We start from the raw sequence: 23,398 nt of genomic DNA, 5'->3' as shown, positions 1-23,398 counted from the left end.
TATCCCTCATTCGCCTAGCCGGCCGCGGTGCCTGGCTGGCCAAAGCCGACATCACCTCGGCCTTCAAGGTCCTCCCCCTCCACCCAGACTCCTGGCGCTGGTTCGGAGTCTGCTGGAAAGGCCAATACTATTTTGCAGTCCGCCTAACTTTCGGATGCAAAAGCAGCCCCAAGCTGTTCGATAACCTGTCAGAACTGTTATGCTGGATTTTGTTAAACAACTACCGCATCCCCTCCCTCGTCCACCTGCTAGACGACTTCCTCACTATTGACCCCCCATCATCCCCCCCCGCACACAGTCTGTCTTGTCTGAAAGCAGCCTTCACAGCTCTCGGTGTTCCCCTCGCCGAAGACAAGACAGAAGGCCCTGCCACTAGCGTTGAATTCCTAGGAATTAAACTAGACACTCTCGCCTTCCAGGCCTCCCTTCCCCAGGAAAAATTGGACAGAATCACCCTAATCGTGGCAAACTTCTCAGACACCACCTCCTGCACAAAACAGCAACTACTCCAACTCCTAGGCCACCTCAATTTCGCAACCCGCATTATCCCCCAAGGCCGTTCGTTCATCTCCCACCTCCTCTCACTAGCCTCCTCCGTCCCATCCCTCCACCACCAGGTCTCACTCTCACAAGAGTGCAGAATGGAGCTCAGGCTCTGGCGAGTCCTCCTCCAAAACTGGAACGGCATTAGTTTTTTCTACGATAACTTTCACTCCTCACCAGAGGACCTCCAGTTATTCACTGATGCCGCACCCTCTGTAGGCTACGGAGGCTATTACCGTGGGCGCTGGTTCGCGGACGAATGGCCAAAGGAGATGCTAGATTCCCAGTGCGACCCCCACCATTCCTCCGCTATGTACGAGCTCTATCCCATCGTCGTAGCGGCTTCCCTTTGGGGTTCAGAATGGACCAGCCGCTCCGTTCTCATCCACTCAGACAGCCAAGCCACCGTAGATATTATTAACAAAGGCCGTTCCTCCTCACTCCCCATCATGTCCCTCCTCAGACGGCTCACCTGGCTCACGGTCACTCACAATTTCATTATCCGTGCTGCCCATATCCCCGGTCACCTCAATGCCATAGCTGACTCACTTTCTCGTTTTCTCTTCCAGAAATTCAGGCTACTGGCTCCAGACGTGGACATCCACCCCACTCCGGCACCTCCGTTTTCTCACATGACCTTCCCATAGACCACCCTCTCCGCCACCTCATACTCCACGCCCAACAAACCATTCTCCTGTCACTCGCCCCGTCCACCCTGTCCTCCTACTGGACCGCCTGGAAAAATTTCCAATTATTCCACTCCACCTATGCACTACCTTTCCCGTCCCTAGACCTAGCCACCCTCGCCTCCTACATCAGCCACTGCCACACTTCCCGGTCTATGCCCTCGTCCACCATCCGTGCCTACCTCGCCGGTATTAACTTCGTAACAAAACTACTCACCGGCGCTCCTCACCCCTTCCATTCACATCCCCACTTCTCTCTGCTTCTTAAAGACATTAGACGGTACGAGCCACGCCATCCTCCTAGCCGCCAACCCCTCACCTCACCAATTCTCGCCGATTGTATCACGGTACTCCGTTCCGGCCATGCCAATCCGTTCACCGACTCCACACTCGAATCGGTCTTCCTCCTGGCCTTTTACGGGTTCCTCAGGTGCTCTGAGTTCACCGCTCCCAATACCAGATTCGATCCGGCTCGCCACCCTTGCCTCGCCGACCTCACAATCCTAGACCATTCTACCCTGATCTACACGCTCAGGCACAGTAAAACAGACCAATTCGGAGCATCGACTCCCATTTACCTTTTCAAGCTAAATTCACCCCTCAGTCCCTACGAGCCTCTCGTGCGCCACCTCCACACCCGCCGGTCCCAAAACGCTTCACCTTCCGACCCACTATTCATTTCCGAAACCGGCACCGTGATCACCCGGTCCTGGTTCCATCGCCACCTTCGCCAAATCCTAGCCAAGGCCGGCTACGCAGCCGAGCACTTTTCCGGCCACTCGTTCCGTATAGGTGCGGCGTCCTCAGCATCCCGGCAAGGTATCCCCGAGCACATCATACAGATTCTCGGTCGCTGGTCGTCGTCCGCTTACCACACATACATCCGCTCCAACGCCCACGACCTCCGCCAAGCCCACGCTGCGCTCATCCGTTAATCACGGCTCTTTTTGGGGTCTCGGTCCAGGCCCAGCCAATCGAGGGCCAGAGCCCCAGAGCCACACAACCCAGGGCTCATGCCCCGAGCTCCCTGCCTCCCCCCCCTCCCACACAACCCAGGGCTCATGCCCCAAGCACCCTACCTCCCCCCCCTCCCCGCTCTGTGCAGCACCGCCCTCCCAGACCCTCCAGGGTCCGTGCGCCAGGCACCCCACTCCCCCCCTGCTCCATTCACTGCCGCCCCCCTACGCCCCGTCACATACCGGCACTAATGTCCCTCCGGTTCCCTTACCCTCCTCCCACATCACGCCCTCCCACGCCACACCGACGCCGCCGTCGTGGCTCCCATCGTCCCCACCCTTACCTGCCACCCCATCTGTCATCCATCTCCATCCCCTGCACGGCCTCCATCCTACTACACCTCCCACCCAACGTCCGTCCCCGTCGTCCCCGTTAAACCCCTCCATCACTAACATTTTCTCCCCCTGTTAACCAAGCCAGTCACTTACCATCCACCCCAGTATTCACTCCCGCATCTATTCCATAATTCAATCCAGTATTCATCCATTCCAGTATTCATTTCATTCCATTATTCACTCCAGTATTCACCCCTACTCCCATTTCAGTCCCCATTCCATTATTCACTTCACCATCCGTCCGCCTCCTAAGGCGCAGCCTTCAGTCACAAAGGCACTGCCCTCTCTCAATGCATTTCATGTCACAACGTTTTCTCTGCCACAATGTTCAATAAATGCAACTAAACTGGTTCTCTGTTTGATGGTGTGGTCTTTACTAGTGAAATGCTGTTGGAGACAACAAAAGTTCAGGAGTACAGACCACACCGGATAACCACCTCCTACCTTCCCTAACGCTCCAATCTAACTACCTTTCTCCTCCCTACCTCACCTGCCTCAGATCTCACTGATAACAACCCCTCCCTTATCTCCTCCTACCAAGCAATCAAGCGCTGCATTTAAACCTGGCCTCGCCAGCAGCATTTCATGCTCAGTTCTCGCATCGGTCCAGGCCCAGCCAATCGAGGGCCAGAGCCCCAGAGCCACACAACCCAGGGCTCATGCCCCGAGCTCCCTGCCTCCCCCCCCTCCCACACAACCCAGGGCTCATGCCCCAAGCACCCTACCTCCCCCCCCTCCCCGCTCTGTGCAGCACCGCCCTCCCAGACCCTCCAGGGTCCGTGCGCCAGGCACCCCACTCCCCCCCTGCTCCATTCACTGCCGCCCCCCTACGCCCCGTCACATACCGGCACTAATGTCCCTCCGGTTCCCTTACCCTCCTCCCACATCACGCCCTCCCACGCCACACCGACGCCGCCGTCGTGGCTCCCATCGTCCCCACCCTTACCTGCCACCCCATCTGTCATCCATCTCCATCCCCTGCACGGCCTCCATCCTACTACACCTCCCACCCAACGTCCGTCCCCGTCGTCCCCGTTAAACCCCTCCATCACTAACATTTTCTCCCCCTGTTAACCAAGCCAGTCACTTAACATCCACCCCAGTATTCACTCCCGCATCTATTCCATAATTCAATCCAGTATTCATCCATTCCAGTATTCATTTCATTCCATTATTCACTCCAGTATTCACCCCTACTCCCATTTCAGTCCCCATTCCATTATTCACTTCACCATCCGTCCGCCTCCTAAGGCGCAGCCTTCAGTCACAAAGGCACTGCCCTCTCTCAATGCATTTCATGTCACAACGTTTTCTCTGCCACAATGTTCAATAAATGCAACTAAACTGGTTCTCTGTTTGATGGTGTGGTCTTTACTAGTGAATGTTGGATACAGGTGAGTAGTCAAGAGCACAGAACACTCTGGGTTCGGTCTGCTTAGGCCGCTTACTGGTAAGGCACTCAGCCTGTGTAGCGCCAGAGAACCGTGATGCTGCATTCTTTATCCAGGCTTCTTTATAACCTCTCTTCCGGAAGCGTTCCTCCAAGTCCTTGGCCTGGGTATTGTAGTCTTCGTTGGCACTGCAGATCCGTCTGATGCGGTTGAACTGGGAGATGGGGAGATTCCTTTTGAGAGGGAGAGGATGATATGAGTCACCATGTAAAAGAGAGTTCCTGTCTGTGGGTTTTCTGTATAAATTTGTTTTCAGGCCATTGTTTTCCTTGATTATTAGAATGTCCAAAAAATTCATTTCCTTGACACTTGCATCCATAGTAAATTGTAGATGTCTATTTTGAGCGTTCATAAATTCATGGAATTCCTTTAGCAGGGGCTCTGTTCCTGACCAGATAAGGAAAATATCATCCAGGTATCTCCTCCAATTGGAGATGTATCTTAAATATGGATTTACCTGGTGATTAAAGATGATGTCCTGCCAAATAAGAAATAGTTGGATATTAGGACATCTTTAATGAGACCCACTAAGCAGTCTGTGCTTGGGTTGCAGTCAGCTCTCAGATCTAAAAAAGTCTTAGTAGCCTGTAGGCCCCCTTCAAAGGGTACATTCGTATACAGGGACTCAATGTCCATTGTTACCAAAATGTCTGTTTCCTCCACCTGTTGGATTGATTTTATCATATTAATAAAATCCATGGAGTCTCAGGTATACGAGGGCAAAGTGGTTACTAGAGGTTGAAGGAAAAAGTCCACAAAGGCTGACATATTTTCAGTCAGGGAGCCTATATGGCCGAAATGATGGGTCTGCCTGGAGGGATCTCTGTGATTTTTTTATGTACCTTGGGAAGGATATAGAAAACCGGCGTAATGGGAAAATCCACCTCCATAAATTCATGTTCAGCTTTGGTGATGATCCCTTGTTCTAATAAGTTATTCAGACCATCGTGGATAGATTTCTTGGTGTCTGCAATAGGGTTATTCTCCAATTTCTTATAGAATTTTTTATTTGCCAGTTGTCTCAATATTTCCCCCTCATAGTCATCCCTCTTAAGAATCACTATGGCACCCCCCTTATCGGCACTCTGGATAACTAATGTTTTATCCTTTTTTAAGTTATTTAGTTCCTCCAGTTCCTCTTTTGTCATGTTGTCAGCCAATTTGTATTCTTTTCTCTTACTGCAGATGGCAGCGACATCCCTTTCTACCAACTGGCAGTAGGTGTCTAGAGAAGAGTTTCTGAATTTATGAGGTATAAATTTAGATTTACCTCTCAACCAATCCACAACATCATCATATTAGAACTGGGAGTGGGGCGAAATCAGGAGAGAAAGACAAACACAAGTGTGTGCTGTAACGTAACACCATCCCCACCCTGTGTGTGTGTGTGTGTGTGTGTGTGTGTGTGTGTGTGTGTGTGTGCGTGTGCGTGTGCGTGTGCGTGTGTGTGTGTGTGTGTGTGTGCGTGTGTGTGTGTGTGTGTATCCAAGGCGCTTTACAAAGATTGTGCATTACATTCACCCATTCACACACTGACACACATTCATTACATTCACCCATTCACACACACACACACACACACACACATACACACACACACACACACACACACACACACACACACACACACACACACACACACACACACACCTAAACGTCCTCAAGTGCTCTTGGCATGGTGCCAGACTGCACCCATCTCTCTGTGAGTCAAACCAGTCCAACAGCAACAGACCAGAGATAAACACACAGAAAGACAGGACCAAACACACAGAGACAAACACACAGAAAGACAGGACCAAACACACAGAGACAAACACACAGAAACACAGGACCAAACACAACACAGCTTTTCCTCCTCTCTAAGGCCTCCCATACATGACATGGATTCTAGTATAAAAACATTTTACTGCAAAAGTGGTGAAATTGATATAAAGTTATAAGCTAAACCCAAACTAAAAATAAGCCTTGGAGGCTGATCACTGATCACTGATCACTGGCAGAAGAGTGAGAAAATCCTAGTCCACTCACATCTACAGTTTATACAAATGACATCCTGTAAGATGAGGGATGTCCTTTAAGCCTTGGTTCTCTAACCTTTACATGCCAAGGACCCCTAAATGTATGTTTGGCCGAGGACCCCCATCTAAAAATGGTTTTGAACAGGGACCCCCAGAAGAGAGCATTTGTGTTAAACAATATTCACAATTATTCTAAATATTCTAAATATTTTCGATATTTTTTTCAAATATCTTCAAACACCTACAAGCTGTGGTGAGCTTGTAGATCTGCTATTTTTGGATAGCCAACATAACAATGGATAACGTGGTTCAATTGATTGTGATGCTATGTTAACTACTTTTCCTGGGGACCCTCCCAAGGACCCCTGGGGGTCCCCAGAACTCACTTTGAGAACCAATGGCTTAGAACATTAGAGCCACAATAATTGTAACCTATTGTATAATTCACAAATAGCAGATGTACAAGCTCACAGCACATCACAAGCTTGTACATGTGCTATTTTCTAAGTAATTTCAAGAACAAAAAACATGCACAAACAGGCAAACTAAATATAATGTTTTTTTTTTTTTTTCTTCTTTTTTTTTGGTACATGATGCTGCACTGAGATGCCACCCTGTGGTCACATTGGGTAACTACACTTCAGTGATAACAACAATAATCAGTCAATGATGAAAGTCATGCAAACACCAACACACTGAGACGGTTGGTTCTGGAGAATGAATAAATGGAAACACATGGACCTGTAAGGGTCCATTTAGAACCCACTGGAACCCTGCGGGTCCCTGGACCCCAGTTTGAGAAACACCGTACTGAGCTCATTTCCTATGTTCCCCAGGTTCTATGTTCCCTATTTACCCCCGCAAAAAAAGGTTCTATGTTCCCCAGGTTCTATGTTCCCCACTTACCCCCACCTACTGAATGAAAAATACACTTACCCCTGGGTACTTTGAAAACCACTGGCCTTGCGTATAGTTCATAGAGAAAAGAATGAAAACAAACGTGCCTCGATCTTGTAAGTTCAAGAGAGTAATTTATTAGATCAAGGTTTGGGTCATGAGACCTTCCCCTTTCTTATGTTGTGTTAATAGGATATTATTTTGACCACTCTGAGTATAATAGTTGTTATGTTATGTTCCTGTGGTCTGGTAGGACACCTACAGGTTGACAAAGGTACTGCAGTAAAACAGGCTGATGTTAAATCAGAACATTGGAACATTAATCTTCTTTTACATGTTTGGACGATATACAGTATTATAATACAGTATGACGTTGTATGACCTCATGTATTGATCATTGTGTTTATGGCAGAAGAATAGCACAGAGTTTCCTGATGACAGTACAATATAATATCTTAGTATTCTGTAATATTGCATACTTTTGAATGACAGTCTATTATGGCAAGATTAAAAAAGCTGGTAAGATGAGTCTGGTGTCTTATTGGCGCTCAAACTGTTTCATGTCAAGGACATTTTTAATATATTTACACTGGAACCATTTAATAAAATATTAATAGTATTGTTGATAGAGCATCAAATAATGTCCTATTATTAACATCATAATGCATTTATTAATCACAGACTGAGCTAAAGATTTAATTAAAGTTTACATCTATTAAGACAGAGTACGATTAGGATGTTTACAAAGCATTTTATTTTATGAAAATAGAAAAAGTTCATATCAATCAGGCACAGTCAGATACATATAAAAAGCCATAAGTGTTTAAAATAGGTTGTTCTTACATAAATAATTAGTTCTTGGTCTTCAGCAGCCAAGAACTCTTTGGTTCAAACGAGAAACATCCACAACTACTGAACACTTCTAGGAGTGACTCCATCATTACATTTTAGTTGCTGATTCATTATCATACAAACAATGATATTGTTTAGTATTTGGCTTTGAACGTTGGAACAATAGAATAGAAATTACATTTCTGTCGTTGACCTTTTAGACTTTGTTACCAAACATTGCACTAGAAGAAAGATATGATGACTTAAATACACAAATTAATGACAATGACAATGTCCGTTAACAATAATCTTAATACATCATTTGTAGGGCAATATTACGTTTTTAATACTTTAAATATGCTTTTATAGTGCAAATAGTTTATAGTGCAAGTGAGCTTGTGACCTTGTGGACTTTTAGAAACCAATTTTGACCAAAACCAATTTTAAACAAAACCAATGTTGTTTTTCAACAGATTAATTCATACAGATGAAGGGAAAGGATTCTGAGGAATATGTAAAATAATTGTGATTATCTTATAGTGATCAGTGTCTTTAAGAGATAACCTCGCGTCACCTGGCTTTCTGGGGAAAGCCTGGTATTCGTTTACTAAAAAGGTCGGTTGATCCGGTCTAGACCGGATGATATCCTACGTTATTTTGTAGTAAAAACGGACTACATTTTGGCCGGAACTACCGAACCGCAATCAGTTTTAACCCAAAACTAAATTACTTGTGCATGCGCTAACTACTTGCGCTTGCGATGACAGGGTTAAAACTGATTCCAGTAGGCAGGCTTTAATACATTAATCTCAATTAATCACATTTTAATCACACAATGATATTTGACATGGAAACAGTGCGATTTTTTTTTATATATAACTATATATACCTTCGACTTTCGACTTTCTCTGGTGGGAGTTGACTTGTGTAATGAAGTCGACAGAGTCGACTTGTCGACTTTTTCGTTATGCCCTAGTGTGGACAAGACAAATCTTGGCTCTGAGAGGTTAAATCTCATAATGGTGGTCCGTGGCTCAAATGCAGAACAATGAATGGACCTTGTGTGAGGGGGAGATAGCGATGCCTTGCCTGATGTGATGTGTGTGCGGGGGGTGTTTAATAAAACGTGAGAATGACACAACTGTCCTTTTTTATGATCCCATTCATTTTATTACAGTTTTTAGAGGTGTTTCTGCAGGCTTTGTATAACATAGTTGCTCAACGTATGTACATCAGTACAGGTGGCTTAAAATTCTCTGAAACAAGAGTTTCAAGGTAGTAGTCGGGGACCCACATGGCCAAAAGCTCAAAGAAAAGAGGGGTACCTGTGATTTTCTGCCGTACTTTTTATTTCTGTTTTATCTATTAGTTTGGTCATTAAGGTCCACAGAATGAGAGGCCTGCTCTGCCGGAAAGTTCGCGAAAAAAAGTTAGAGGCATTTTTGTGTAACAAACAAAGCCTTCATTTTTTGACCCTGTGATATGAACTAGGTTTCCTTTCTTAAAGTGCTCATTAAGTTGTGTAAAATGTCAATAAATCATTCCCAGATACACAGAACACATGTGTGAACAACACCAAGTCAAGAAATAATCTCCCAAAGCCTTTCCAAATGATTTATAGCCATTTTATGTACAAAAATGTACCCGTTTCTTGCATTTTTCCCAATAATTTTATCTTTACTTCAATTGTAATCAACTTTGCCATGGCTTATGACATCAGGCAATGTTTCATCCTTTTCAGCAATCTTTATAGTTATTCCACACAAAATATTATTAAAATCAACCCTAAATTAAAGGAACTGTGGTGATTTTATAACCCTTATGCTCCGAATTCATATAGCCTTTTTCTGGCAGAAAACCCCCTCAAAAAACAAAACAAACATGTAACACAACAAATTCAAGTATTGTTTTATCATAAACAGCTGTTATCTTATACAGTATATGAATTGATAAAACAGGAAATTAAACATTTAGCTGAATAAAATCTAATATCACGAAAATGAAAATAACTAACGATTAACTCATTCACTGTCACTGTCCTCAAGTATGAGTTCAACTCGTGAACATTTGTTGTATGAGTTCAACTCGTGAACATTTGTTGGGGTCCCCAGTGCAGAGACATTACACACTTGGCCCCGGCTCTTGCACATGAGCATCCTCTGGTACACTTGCTCTTCTTATTTGGTGCGTTTATATTCTGCAGGTTTGGCATCCTTCAGCATCATGGTTGCCACTAGCTTACCACTGACAAGCTCTCTCCCAAAGTTGGTTGCAACAGGGTAAGTTGGCTGAGACGTGTGCTCGTTTACATACAGCCAACTGATGCAGGGCTCTGTAAAGGTGTAATTGGAAGGCATCTTCAGCAGGTGGAAGACAACGCATGTCTCCTTTGATGTTGCCAAAAAGATGAGCTCGCAGTGCATCCAGATTACCACTGAAATCACTCCTCTCATACAGTGAAACCATGTATCGTCTAGCCACCGTCACAACATCTTCTGTAACTTCCAGACTTTCCCCAGAGTCTCCATATCGGCACAGAGGCAGAAGGACTTTTGGGTGCTCAACAGCAGTTTTGTAGGCACGCCTTTTTCCTCTTCTGTAAAGATAGCTCACTGTGTCACATCCAGTCAGTATGTAGCTGCTGAGGAGTATGCATGAAAGATCTAAAGCTTCAACATCATACTTCACTGCCAGGGCATCCACAATTGCATGAGCAGGTAGGTAAATGTCCATCTTCTTTACCCATAACTCATGTAGGCCATCCATGTGTGTGATGTAGTATATGCACATCATGATCACATCTGTGTCAGTAGCCACAACAACTACAGCCCGTTCGTGGTGCAGATGTTGTACTGCGAGCACTGCGAGCTCATCTTTTTGGCAACATCAAAGGAGACATACGTTGTCTTCCACCTACTGAAGATGCCTTCCAATTACACCTTTACAGAGCCCTGCATCAGTTGGCTGTATGTAAACGAGCACACGTCTCAGCCAACTTACCCTGTTGCAACCAACTTTGGGAGAGAGCTTGTCAGTGGTAAGCTAGTGGCAACCATGATGCTGAAGGATGACAAACCTGCAGAATATAAAGGCACCAAATACTGCCACTGCAAGAAGAGCAAGTGTACCAGAGGATGCTCATGTGCAAGAGCCGGGGTCAAGTGTGTAATTGCATGTCTCTGCAGTGGGGACCCAAACAAATGTTCACGAGTTGAACTCATACTTGAGGACAGTGACAGTGAATGAGTTAATCGTTAGTTATTTTCATTTTCGTGATATTAGATATCATAATCTTGATTTTATTCAGCTAAATGTTTAATTTCCTGTTTTATCAATTCATATACTGTATAAGATAACAGCTGTTTATGATTAAAAAAAATACTTGAATTTGTTGTGTTACATGTTTGTTTTGTTTTTTGAGGGGGTACAGGTTTTTTTCTGCCAAAAAAAAGGCTAAATGAATTCGGAGCATAAGGGTAATAAAATCACCACAGTTCCTTTAATTTAGGGTTGATTTTAATAATATTTTGTGTGGAATAACTATAAAGATTGCTGAAAAGGATGAAACATTGCCTGATGTCATAAGCCATGGCAAAGTTGATTACAATTGAAGTAAAGATAGAATTATTGGGAAAAATGCAAGAAACGGGTACATTTTTGTACATAAAATGGCTATAAATCATTTGGAAAGGCTTTGGGAGATTATTTCTTGACTTGGTGTTGTTCACACATGTGTTCTGTGTATCTGGGAATGATGTATTGACATTCTACACAACTTAAAGAGCACTTTAAGAAAGGAAACCTAGTTCATATCACAGGGTCAAAAAATGAAGGCTTTATTACACAAAAATGCCTCTAACTTTTTTTCGCGAACTTTCCGGCAGAGCAGGCCTCTCATTCTGTGGACCTTAATGACCAAACTAATAGATAAAACAGAAATAAAAAGTACGGCAGAAAATCACAGGTCCTCTCCATTTTTGGGGACTGGGTCCCCGACTAGTAGGGCATTAACGAAAAAGTCGACAAGTCGACTCAGTCAACTTCATTACACAAGTCGACTCCCACCAGAGAAAGTCGAAGTTGCCAAAAAAATATATATATATTGTGAAAATAGCAGATCTACATGCATGTAGATCTGCTATTTTCACAATTTCTGGCTCTATATATTTGACAATTTTGACAATGTTTAATCTGTCATTTTAGAGGTATTAAAAAGTCCTTAAATTGTCACTTTAGAAATGTGAAGATACCCTCTATACACTTAAACTTTATGTTGGTTTGTTTACAGCTGAGTGAGAAAACAATGTTTCACATTAAGTTAATCATCTGGGGACCCCCCCAAAATAATTGGGGGGTCCTGTGTGATGTGATGTCGTCAGACTTCAACTCAACTTTTTACTGAGTCGAGTCGACTTGCAAAAATCACAGTTCATTAATGCCCTAGTTCAAGGTCCATAAATTAATTGTGAAAAAAAAAGACAATAATTCATCCATTAATACATGTGCTCTTACTCTTAGGCCTGAATGGGTTAAAAACATGAACTCTTGAATACTTACATTTAAAATCAATTTTACTCTTACTCAAGTAACATTTGACTGAGCTACTTTTACTTGTTGTGTAGAGTGTCTGTACTCTTACTCAGGTACTGGGGTCGAGTAGGCCAGTGGCGTCAGTTCAGAAAAAGCTAAGGTCTGGAACGGTTGTTCAAGTGCATTGCACCTGTGCAGCTGACCTGCAGAACATGGGAATATACCATTTTGTCAAGATGGGGTGAATACAAGTGTAGAGAATATAATTATAATACCTTGTTAAAGTGACCATTTTGTAACCTTTTGCATTTGTAGTTATTTTACTGTAATTTAACAACATAATAACTAGCACAGATAGACAAAGAGACATTCATGGATTTATATTTAAAAGTAACTTTTATTTTCCCCCCTGGGCCCAGGGTATGGCAGCTGCATACCCCTGGACCCCCCTGGTCCCAGGATATGGCAGCTGCATACCCCTGCCATACCCAATTGACGCCCCTGGAGTAGGCCTACTCTGTCCATCTCTGGTGTTCTGTAACTGTTAGACCCATAGCCAATCAACTGTGTCCTATTAGACTCATAGCCAATCACGTGTTAATCGCCCACAGTGTTCAGCTGTGTCCTGTTAAGAGTTGTCTATATATACTCCAGTGTGCTTGCCTGCCCTTGGCTCAGTGTGAGCCAAACTGCTGTAGGGTGAAGATGTGTGTTATGAGGAAAGGTTACTGACCGATGGCCTGTAAGGTCCGGAACGGCAGCCTTTTTATCAATTTATTTTCTAGATATTAGGTCAAGGATGACCGATACCAGATGAAGTTAGGCTTGGTCCAATCTGCCTAATAAAGGTGGTTGAGCAACCCAGAACATGTGAACACAAAAGCCAGTACCATTTAATTTGACAAACAATGAGACAAAAACTAACCAACATCTATCTATCTAGGTCGTCCTCAGACGAGCCCTCCATCGTTGTTTCCAGTCATCTCGGTTCTCCATACATCTGGCCAGCTCATTGGTGTTCTGTGTCCCTACGTCTTCCTTGAGTACGTCCACGTATGTTTTTGTGGGACGTCCTCGCGACCGGTGCCCATGTGTTGGCTCCCACAGTACCAATTGGCTGGCTGGAAGCTCCTGGTGTCTTTGGCAGTGTCCTGCTAGTCTCATTCTTCTGGTGGCAATTTTCTCGCTTACCTTTGGTATTCCCTCATACAGGCTCCTGTTGGTAACATGTGCACTCCTGTTGATGTTGAGTACTGCACGCAACATTCTAGTGTAGCACCCGTCTAGAGACTTCTGCAGGGTTGGCTTCAGGGTCCAGCATTCACTGCCATAGAGGAGAACAGACTCCACCGTTGCAAAGAAGAAGCTAAGTTTGATTTGGCGGGGGAGGTTAGAGTTCCATACACTGTTCATGCCGTTCAGGGCCCTCCACGCGAGTGCCTTCCTTACTTTAAGGTCTTTCTCAGTTGAGTCGACCCATGCACCCAGGTACTTGAAGTCCTTGACTTCCTTCAACACAGCTCCTTCTGTTGTTGTCAGAGGTGAGTGATCAGGTAGGTTATAGGTGATAACCTCAGTTTTCTTAGCATTTAGCCTGAGACCAACTTTGGCACACTCTATCTCCACCCTGTTCAGGAGTTCTTGTGCTTGTTCCATGCTGTCGGAGAGCAGGCTGATGTCGTCCGCATAGTCCAGGTCTGTCAGAACTACTGCGGGATGCCGCCTTGACCTCCTTGGTGTTAGCGTGAAGCCAAGCTCTTGTTCTCGTCCCCCTATGGCTTTCCTGAGCGCGTAATCTAGAACTATGATGAAGAGGTAGGGGGCTAGGGTGTCTCCTTGCATTACACCAGCTCGGATGTCAAACACCTCACTGCTGCCATCCGGGGTCACCACTTTGGCCCTTGTTTTTGCGTACATGGTCTCGATAGCCCGGAGCATGTTGGGAGGGACATTGTAGGCCTCAAGGATCTTCACCATCTTGCTTCTGTGGATAGAATCAAAAGCTTTTTTGAAGTCAATGAAGCACAGTACAGCTGCTAGGTTGTCCTTTTTCACCTCCTCTATTAATCTCCTTAATGCCAGGATCTGTGCTACGGTTGTTCTCTCCTCTCGAAAACCATTTTGGTTCTCTCTCAGGTGAGGGTCGATGGCATGCCGTATCCTGTTCAGTATCATTCGGTTGAAGACCTTAGCAGTGATACATGTCAGGCTGATGCCTCTGTAGTTGTCTGGCTTTGAGAGGTCTCCAGCTTTAGGCACCGGGATGATGTTAGACAGAGACCATATTTCAGGTTGCTTGTTGTGCTGTAGAGCATTGTTGCAAAAGTCTAGGATGAGGTTGTCTAGGTCGCAGTTCTTCAAGACCTCTGGGGGTATGCCATCAGGCCCAGCACTTTTTCCCTCTCTCAGGGTGGATTTTGCCCTGGCGAGCTCGCTGGTTGTGAAGGGTCCGTCGTCGATGTTCAGGCCCTGGAGGACTGTCGGTATATTTTCCTCCTCTCCCTCTTCCACTGATGTTCCCAGGAGCCTCTGGAAGTGGTCGAACCATGTTGCCACCCTCTCCTCTGGGCTGTGTCCCTCCACCTGGCCCTCCTTGGCCCTCTTCCGCCCTGTCATCTCATTTATTACCTTCCAGGCCTCCCCGTATTGCCTTTCACCTTGCGCTGCCTGCACTCTTCGCACACTTTCCATCACTTCCTCCCCTTTGATGGTGTCGTAGGTGCTGAAGAGAGACTGTTTGGCTTCGTTCAGTGTCTCGCGACCCTCCTCTGTTGGTTCACGCTCAAAGTTGAGTCGTGCTTCCTCCATCCTGCCTCGTGCTGCTACAACCTTCGGGTGTCTGGACCGTGGTGGTGCTCTTACTCTGTTCAGCACTGGCACGCACAGTCTGGTCGCCTCCTCATTCGCTGTGATGAATCTCCCATATTCACGGCTGGGCTCTCCTCCCCTATCCAGCTGCCGAAAGCGCTTCCTGACTTCCTCCGTGTACCTGGTTTGGAGGCCCGGATTGGTCGTGAGTGCCTTCCAGTCATGCCGAATCTTGGGGCTTGGCTTGGGGACCCTGAGGCTCAGTCGCACCCTCATGGAGACCACACGGTGATCAGAGCCTACAGAGCTGAACGTGCTGTATGGCTCAGCGTTCAGGATGGAATTCCTCCACTTTTGCCTCACTAGGATATAGTCCAACTGATATAGCCTGGGTAGCTCCCCAGGCCTTGTGGCTCGGTCTCGGAAGGTCCATCTCTTCCCTGTTCTCTTCCTGAACATGGTGTTCGCTGCCAGGAGCTGGTGTTCCATGAGAAGGGCTGTGAGGTATGCGCCGTTGCGGTTGGTAGACTCATGGTATGGGAATGGTGCATCCTCCTGTCCGATCCTGGCGTTGAAGTCGCCAAGGATTGCCAGGAAGTTGTGCGCTGGGACACCTCGGACTGCTGTTGTGAGGTCCTCATAGAACTTCTCAACATCCTCAGGTGTTGCCGTGTTAGTGGGCGAGTACACCACTATGACTGTTGTCACTGGGTTACCTGCGAACTCAGCCATGAGGATCCTTTCGGTGTGCTTGTGAACCCGTCGGAGGGCCCTGCGCGCTAGAGAGCCTAGCATTAGTCCTACGCCTCCTGTTGCAGCCTGGGCCTTGTTTCGCCACGCAGATGCAGTGATGAACGTGCGTTTCTCCACTTGGCAGTAAACTATCTGGTCGTTAGTGTTAGTGTGGACTCTTCTGTGTTCCTGGACTCCCAGGATCTCTACCCCCTGTTCTTCAGCACAATGTGCCAATTCCACCAGTCTAGCTTCTTCTCTCACTGTGCATGCGTTGAAGGTCCCCATTACAAATGGTCTCCGACAACGCATGAGTGCATTGGACGGGATGCTGTGGTCAACATGACCAACATGAATTCACTAAGACCAGTCAAAATAACAAACTAAAACATCCATATACATACAGGGAAAATGTATACAACTAGAATTGCAAATGTCTACAACAAAAATTGCAATATTTAGTAATTTGTAATTTGTTCTTCTGTTAATTCACATCTTGACAGCAGACCCAACATGAACTTAACTTGAAAAGCTAAGGATTCTACTCCAGGATGTAGAAGGAAAATCTAAATGCACACCTAATTAAATGTAATGTTTTTAAAGTTGTACTATGTAACTTTTTTTATAAAACAAATCTTAAAATTGTCCTAACTATTAAATCACAAAAGTTTTAGAAGATCCGCTCCGTGAATTTCAGCCTGTAAAGCCTTCTCTATATATGTAAACTGCGATCCTTACCGGGGACCGGATCTCGCGCCAAAATGACGTAATCTGCATCTGAATCCGTATCCGCCTTGTCCCGGATCATACTTCTGGCCAATCACAGCGCGTGTTCTCCGGAAGTAACTAGAGGCTTTGCAAATAACATCAGCCATTACGCTAGCACAGGCTGGCCTGGTTGTAGTTATTCTGGAGCTGAACTATGGAGAAGCAACAGCCGAAAAAACCTGAGCTCCCTGGAACTAATCCTCCACCCACGAAAAGGAAAAAAACACAGGACTATATTCAAAAACAAAAAGAATATGACCAGCTATGGCAGAAATCACGGATTTATCTGCTTCATATACACGAGAGGTGGCAAAAGTTGAGGAAAGAAAAAAATGCACCATTCCCCCAAACTTTCAATGTTTATGAATGGTAGCTTAGCTTGTAGCTAGCTATCCCCCCGCCGAAAGTGGGGGGGACGAATATTTACTATTCTGTCCATAACGGCACATAACTCGGTAACGGCGCTGAGTTAGCCTGGGGCCAGCCTATATACTATGCAGCTAACTAGTAACTTATAGATCCCCTCCATGTTTTAACCATAGGTTTTAAGAACATGTGTGGGGATGAAGTCTAGCTCCAGCTAGGCTTATCCTCCCCCATAATTATTTTCCCTTTTTTGTATTTGCTTTGTTTGTTTTACAAATGCAAGCTTTATTGGTTGTCTTCCTAACAAAGCTTATTGGGGAGCTAATTTGTAAACCTTGACATATAATGTATGCATCCAAGTTGTATTTTTGGCATACTGTGTATGTAGCAGAGGGATGCCGTGCGAAAACAGAATGAACAGAATATAGAGAGTGGACACGTTTTGTTTGTGCCCGCTTCCTACTTCCGGTGTTGTCTTTCGGACTAGTGGTTAGTGTAGGAACTACACTGGAAATACCGGTACCTGCAATACCGCTAGTGACCACTACCACTACTTGGGAAAGTTACATGGTATGCCTTTAATAAGACAAACGCATGGCAGCAAGTCAATAATGTATTTATATACCTGTAGGTGTGTTCAAGACAGCCTGCTGCTAAAACAAGTCAAAAGTATGTTTTATTTATAAAGCACAAAACAACCAAAGGCAGACCACAGTGCTGCACAGCATAATTGTACACAAGATGTAGCCGCCATCAGATGTGTATATATATCCACCTCTTTCCGCGGGAATTTACTGGAGATTTTTTTGCACCACACTTCCGGTTAACAGCAGACATACAAGCTCATGTCGCGTTGCAGATGCAGCCGTTGTGAGCTTGTAGATCACACTCGGCTGCGGCGCCGGAAGCTCAGTCCAATTTCTGCGCAATGCACGATGGGATGTTGGAAACTTGTGGATATATATTTTCTTTTGTTTTAATAAGGTTGAATACGTTCATAATGTTCTTGTTTTGGTCCATTTCATGTGTCTTTGTTTTCCTCCTGTGTACTGAGGTTTTACCACCCCAGGTGACTTCTTGACAGCTGATTCAGATCTGTTGATGAGCAAGGGTGCTTTAGGAGCTCTGTTAATTAGAGCTGAGGTAGAGGCAGTTCACAGTTCTGAACAGAGCACTCTGAGGCCACACACACACTCTCAAAACAGCAATATAACATCAGCAGTGCTCTCTGCTGTTCTTTTTTATTGCTGTTTTGAGAGTCAAGAGATATATGATGATTAAGAGTCAAATGAAGATCAAGGAAGAGTTTAGGTTACAGAATATTTCAAGATTTATTTCCCCACACACACACACACACACACACACACACACACACACACACACACACACACACACACACACACACACACACACACACACACACACATACACACACAGTACAGTAAACAGTATACAGCAGGCTGTAAGTCATATTGAATCATTGTCTCACCTAAGTTCAAGTTCCTCTCCACCCAGAAACACATTTGATGACTCCATCACAACTGGTCTTTTGGAAAAAGCCATGCAGACCGTCTTTTTTGCATTCAGGAGCAGGCATGAGTCTGTAAGCCAGTCCTGAACGCTGGTCAGAACAGAAGTTAAAACCGTTGACACCTCTGCATAGCTCTTTCCATGAGTCAGTATAACCGCATCATCTGCGTACATCTGGATATGTACATCTTTACATACATCAGGTAGGTCGTTTATGAACAGAGAAAACAGAATTGGTCCTACTATTGATCCCTGGGGGACACCAACCGAGCAAGTGTGATAAGGAGACTTGATGCCATTTATGCTTACACACTGTTCTCTATTTGATAGGTATGATGTAAACCATTTGATGGCCTCTGGGGACAAGTTGAAATGTGTTAGTTTGGACAAGAGGACCTGATGGCTGACAGAGTCAAATGCTTTCTTGAAATCTAAAAATACTGCCATTGCGCATGGGGCCTTGTTCAAAGCACACTTTAACTTTTCAATGAATAAGCAATTTGCTGACTCAGTGGAGTGGAAGGCTCGAAACCCAAACTGCATAGGATGCAGAGGGGTGTAGCCTTTGTCTAGATGTTTAACAATAGACTTTACAATCCACTTTTCAGCCACTTTTGATATAACAGGTAAGATGCTTATGGGTCTATAGTTTGATATGTCCGTTTTTGAGCCAGATTTGAATATAGGTGTTATAACAGCAGCTTTCCACTGAGTTGGGACAGTGCATTTTCTTATGGACAGATTTACCAGATGTGTGATTGGTGCCACCAGAGAGACAATATTTGTTTTAAGAAAGTTTGTGTCAAGCCCGTGTGCATCTTTAGCTTTGGATGCTTTCAGTGATCTGACAATGTTTGTCACCTCGTTTTCTGTGACTTCCTCCAAATTAAAAATGGGGAGATCATTTTGAACAGGGCGTGAAACAAACTTAGAGGGTCTGAACAACTGTGTGATTTCATACACAGAGTTTAGAAAAAACAGCATTAGATTGCTAGCAAGCGTGTGGGGATCTTTCACCAGGACATTATCTATTTTAAGTTCTAAGTTGTTATTATCCTGCTTATAGTATTTCCCTGTCAGTTTATTTATGTATTCCCACACTTTTTTTCCATTTCCTCTGGCACTCTCTATGATGGAGATATAAAATCCAGCTTTAGCCCTCCTTAAGAAATTTGTGACTTTGTTTCTAGCATGTGTGAATAGCTGTCTGTCCGTTGTCAGGCCAGATTTTAATGCCTTTTTAAGCAGTAAATCTCTGGTTTTCATTTGATCTCTACATTTTTTATCAACCCAAGGTAGAGTAATTTTTCTCCCTTTCCTCTGGTTACCACCTCTGGTGAAAGATTCCATTACCCTGCCAATTTTGGAAAGCAGGATATTACATCCGGTCTCAACATCATCACATGAGTGTAGATCATCCCACTCAAGCCCTTGTAGGGCAACCTCAAGGCTATGTTGCAGATGTTTTGGGATTGTTTTGACTATAGGCTGGGACTGAGCTTTGCTAAACGCCTGTTTTGAGAGTTTTCTGGAAAAGAATATTATGTTGTGATCAGAGAGACCTGTCACAAAGTTAAATGTTTTAGCGATTCTTTCCACTTTATTTGAAAACAGTAAATCTATCTTGGTTGCTGAGTGACTGGTTATTCTTGTAGGTTGCTCTATTAATTGGGTCAGATTATAGTGGTCTGTTACCAGTTTAAGATTTTTCCTTATTTTTTTATCGTCCCAGTTAACATTTGTATCACCAATTAGTATTACTTCTTGATTAAAATCACACACCGTGAGGATGGTCTTTAGCTGGTCGTATACTTCTACTTTAGCTGATGGCTGACGGTATAAGCAAATTAGAGTGAACTTCATCTCTGTGGATAGTGTAATTTCTACACCTACACATTCGGCCTGGATCTCAGTGGGCCATACAATTTGCTTACATTGTAAGGTGTTCTTGATATAAAGCAGGGCCCCCCCACCCTTCCCAGTTACTCTGTCCCTTCTGAACACCTTGTAACCAGGCATGCTCACTAAGGCATCTGGGGATGACCGCTTTAACCATGTTTCCGTCAGACCTAAACAGTCAATGTTAGAGTTTACAAGCAGATTTTCTAGCTCACAATAATGAGTTGTCTCCTATACAGCAAGTTGACTAGAAGTTATTAGATATTAGTAGTAATTATAGGCTAAGTACGTACTTATACTTACTTTACTTATAAATTATTAAGTACTTATACTTACTTACTAGTAAGACACCTAAGTCTATATAACTTCTAGACTAAAAATGTCAGTGCAGTGTGGCTGGTTCTACAGACAGGGACCTCCATACATGGGCATAAAAGGCATTGTATGTAGCCGATGTGGCATCCATATATGGGTATGCCCATATCAAGTAGGGGAACCACACTAACATAATCCCTATTAGAACCAGCCACACTGGTTAGACTGACATGTATAGTCTAGTAGGTTAGACTGACAAGTCTGACATATACATATTGGCATTCACAGAGTATCAATATTAAAAATGCTATATTTGATATTGACTTGGATTGTCATTGTTGACTAAATCCACAAGGGAACGTTTTTATTTAACTAACAAGTGACTGTGGAACTGAATTATTACACAATATTAATTTCTGATCCAAACTCAAATAATTAGTAGTGAAAATAGCCGACCTACAAGCTCTGTCTGCTCCTTTACATTACAGACAGACAAATATTACATTACATTTTCATTGTTGTCATAATTATTACAGTTTCTTAAATGTTTCTTTCAAGAGAAGCTCATGGAGGGAACTTCCATGAGCTTCTGCAGCTGTCTGCAGCTGAAACAACGGTGTCGGGTGTCACTAACATGTGAGGCACTGCAGAGCAAAACACAACGTAGGCCTATGGCATAACTTTCTTACTCTGTGTGCAGTTATTGTGCATGCCATGGCCACGCACTCAATTATTATTATATACAATTATTATATTGTTTTAACATTTTAACATTTTGACAGTTTTTACAACTATGCCTAAACCTAATCTTAAATGAGTATTTCACCCCTAACATGACTTTTTTTTTTGGTTGTTGCACACACTTCTCACGTAAAATCTCAAAGCATCAACCTATAACATACAGATGTCAATTACACATCACCTTGTCGAAACACTACACAATGTTCAGTTGTTGCACACACTTCTCACGTAAAATCTCAAAGTATCAACACACAACACACAACTATTCAAAACTCTACACATTCAAGTCTGATGTCAATTACACAAGCACCTTGTTGTATAAACACTATTGCACAACTGAACATTGAGACAGGAACCAGAGACTGTGATGGGCACAAAATACAAAAATTATTTGAAATACAAAGATACTATCTTGGTGACACTATCCTGGTCAATATTAGACCAAGTACTGACCAAGTATTTAGATTTTTTTCAAAATACTTTTTTATATTTTTCCTCTCTGACCGGAGGCATGATGCCTAAATCTACTGTAGGCTAAATCATGTACCCAAATAAAACTTTTTGGATGCATATTTGTGTGCTGTTTTATGTTTGACTATATAAAAAAAGTAGGCCAACGCTGAGTAATTTTACAAAAGGAGAAATAGCTCATTCTCCAGAGTCAATGTCATTCATATGGTGTGTTCCAATTCAATGGTGTGTTTTCAATTTTGCACTCCAGTGTGCTGTACATGCTTGGTAGTGTGCAGCAAATGCTTAGTTGTGTGTACTGAATGAATGGTATGTGTCATTTGAAAATATGGCGTGTGTACCAAATGAAAACACAAGTCCATTTTGTGAACACAGTTACACTAAGACACCATGCTTGTCCTCTCCTCTCCTCTCCTCTCCTCTCCTCTCCTCTCCTCTGTGATATATTGGTAGAGAGCCCACCTGCAAAGCAGAAGTTTCAGGGTTCCATTCCAGGCCCTGCTACTGTGTCACCATGAACCTCCAACTGTGATAGAGGTCACATAGGAGGAGCTAAATGTTTCCCCAGGATCAACTATATCTAATCATAATTAATGGGTGGGGGTGTCTACAAAGTTTTAAAGACAAATTCTTATAAAGAATAATGGAGTGTTGGTCTGAATTAATCAGTGGTTCTCAACCAATCCACATAGGTAGAAGAATAAAAGTCTGCACACCAATTTATGCTCCCAATGATAAAAGTTTACTTGGTGGTAACGTTTCGAGCCTAACGGCTCTTCATCAGAACTTCACAATAGCAGTGTAGACATGCATTTATCTAGTCAGTGTGTCATCCCACACCTGTGGGCCATAGACCAATCAGTCCCCAATCAGTGTCCCATGTTCAATGTCACCAATACATATTACATGTCTTGTATTTGTACCTCATACATCGTATACATTATATACATACATATACATAACCAATTCTGTTCCCAAGAATTACAAATATACAAATACAAAAGGACTCAGGCCCTTAGGCCATCATAATGCTACCTAAAAGAGGCGCCTCTTGTCTATTGTAGAGATTAGTAAACATGGGACAAAAACACCTTAATATACTAGTAAGACACCTCAGGGTGACATGCGCCAATTCTTGACTATCTGGCCAACCACAGTGTTTCTCTGACGATTCTAGTTGTTATCATTCTGGGGGGAGTTTGTTCATGTTTTTGTGAGGGTATCAACCCTAGGAGACACGGGGAGAACATGCAAACTCCACACAGAAAGGCCCTATCGCCAACCCCACCAAGGGTGTGAGCGATGGGGCCTAAACATGGAAATGTGGAGAACACTATATATGGAGATAGTCCAGTCCATCATGTCATAATGGGACTACCGTCATAGACAGTAGCCATTGTTAGGCCGGAGTCAATGGCTGTGTCTATGACGGTAGTTCCATATGACATATTGGACAAGAC

This window comes from Nannobrachium achirus (assembly GCF_963921795.1).
Source record: "Nannobrachium achirus genome assembly, chromosome: 1".
In the NCBI taxonomy this organism is placed as follows: Eukaryota; Metazoa; Chordata; class Actinopteri; order Myctophiformes; family Myctophidae; genus Nannobrachium; species Nannobrachium achirus.
This window is presented reverse-complemented; position numbering follows the sequence as displayed.